The following is a 2,500-nucleotide window of genomic DNA, read 5'->3' as shown; positions in this document are numbered from 1 at the left end:
GTGATCAATTATACAAACTGATGTAATATGACCCTGTTATGATAGGTGTGACCCTTTCACCATCTTAATGGGTATAAACAAAACAACAGCTGAAAATCTGATAAGCAGTTCCTACTGAGCTGATTAAACACACGGTGGTTTGTTTGTCGTTAGTGTAAAGTACTGTCTCACAAGCAGATCTTTGGGTTAAGTTACTTGAAGACCGATGGGTTAACACCAACACCAACCTGATTTCACCAAGTAGTCCTACTGAAAAAAAACAGCCTAGGCTGGTTGGCTGGTTTTAGCTGGTTGACCAGCCTGGTTTTAGAGGGGTTTTGGCCACTTCCAGGCTGGTTTCCAGCCATTTCCAGCCTGGTCTTAGCTGGTCAGGCTGGGAGATGACCACCTAAAACCAGTTTGACCAGTCTAGCCAGGCTGGGAGCCCAGCCAAAACCAGCTATGTCCAGCTTAAACCAGGCTGGTCAAGCTGGTTTTAGCTGGTCATTTTTCAGCCTGGAAATGGCTGGAAACCAGCCTGCAAGTGGCCAAAACCCCTCTAAAACCAGCTTTGTTGACCAGCTAAAACCAGCCAACCAGCCTAGGCTGGTTTAAGCAGTTTTTTTCAGTAGGGAGGACATGTTCCTGGATTAACATCTATGTTGATCCTTGAACAACATTCCAGTAAGCCAATCAGAATTAAGGGATATGTTTACCGTTTATGTTAAGTTTAGGCTTACGGTTAGGTTTATGCACTTGATGGTTTGTGCACCACATGATTCTTATCCAAATATCATTCCCCTCTGATGTTGGCAATAATTTACAGCTATGTTTGGGTTTACATTTTTGAACAAACATGATGTTCCAGGATCAACATAGATGTTAATCCATGATCACATCGTACTTGGCAAAATCCTGACGCGCTAACACCGATGCTGAGGAACTGTACCTTGCATTGTCTCCTCCTTGTAAAAACTTTGGTCAGTTTACTTATTTTATGTATTAGAGCAATCTAATGCTGTGTTCACACCAGATGCGGAACGTGCGAATAAATCGTGCTATTCGCATGTAAATAGAAGCGTGACCCTATTGAGTTTACTCACTTCATTTGAGCTTTAACTTCGCTTCATTCACGTGTCAAATTCACTTCACAATATGCGTGGATTATAGGCTTCTAGTCTGCTCGGTCACTTTAGCTTTGCTGCTAAAATGGCTAACATGGATTTTATTGAGAGAATAGCTGTGCTTTATGTGCTTTAGGAAGGCTAAAAACAGCATATATATTCGTTTGGCGCCGTGTCTAAGTCCACTAGATTCTTTCAGAGGTGCACCCAGCTCTGAGTTTATTAACTCCTCCAGAAACTATACCTGGATGATGGAGGCTTTCAGCAGTGTTTCAGATTGAGCCGAGCCCAGTTTGATGAGCTGTTGTCCGGTGTCGGCAAGAGAATTTCCCCTCAGGACACCAACAACAGGTGCTACGTCATAATCACGCTGACGTGAAATGTTCGCTAAAGTTCAGATTCGAGCAACTCGAGCGATTCGCGTGAAACATCCTTGCAGGTGTGTTGAGGCAAGTTGGAGCTAAAATCTGCAGGACACCAGACCTCCAAGACCCCTGATATATATATATATATATATATATATATATATATATATATATATATATATATATATATAGTTGTATATATCTACAGGGTGGGCCATTTAAATGGATACACCTTAATAAAATGGGAGTAGTTGGTGATATTAACGTCCACATTAGTAAATGTGAGGGGGTAAACTTTTCAAGATGGGTGGTGACCATGGTGGCCATTTTGAAGTCGGCCATGTTGGATCCCACTTTTGTTCTTTCAATAGGAAGAGGGTCATGTGACACATCAAACCTATTGGGAATTTTACAAGAAAAACAATGGTGTGCTTGGTTTTAATGTAACTTTATTCTTTCATGAGCCCCCTCACATATACTAATGTGCCACAAACAGGACGCTAATATCACCAGCCACTTCCATCTTATTAAGGTGTATCCAAATAAATGGCCCACGCTGTATATATATATATATATATATATATATATATATATATATATATATATATATATATATATATATATATATATATATATATATATATATATATATATATGTATATATATATATATATATATATATATATATATATATATATACACACACACACAGTACACCAGCAATAACCAGTTCCTTTTATTTCTGCTCATCTTTATTGTGCAATATCTCTTTCACAAGACAATGAGTGATATTCTGACAATGTGATGCAGTGCATCTGCTGCAGATTACAATAATGGTATGGCTCACCAAAAAATATAAATATAGTATAGTTTCTTTCATATGCTGAACACAAAAGAAAAGTTGATCCCACTTTAGTTGGCCTAAACTAATATGTACTTACACTAAGATTAATCAGCTGTTATAATGTACTTATTGTGTAAATACAGGTTTTTACATCGCACAATGTAATTAGATCTGTAATTAATTTCTGT

The 2,500-nt window shown here is 38.2% G+C and overlaps 1 protein-coding gene across 1 annotated transcript in view; it reads right to left on the bottom strand.

Annotated features, from left to right (window-relative positions):
* Window positions 1-2,500, bottom strand: part of LOC130232525 (adhesion G protein-coupled receptor L3-like) — a 242,469-nt gene that overhangs the window by 144,285 nt on the left and 95,684 nt on the right.

This window comes from Danio aesculapii, chromosome 7, assembly GCF_903798145.1.
Source record: "Danio aesculapii chromosome 7, fDanAes4.1, whole genome shotgun sequence".
NCBI classification, from domain to species: domain Eukaryota; kingdom Metazoa; phylum Chordata; class Actinopteri; order Cypriniformes; family Danionidae; genus Danio; species Danio aesculapii.
Note: the sequence above shows the minus strand (reverse complement) of the source record. Positions and strands in the feature narration are given on the sequence as shown.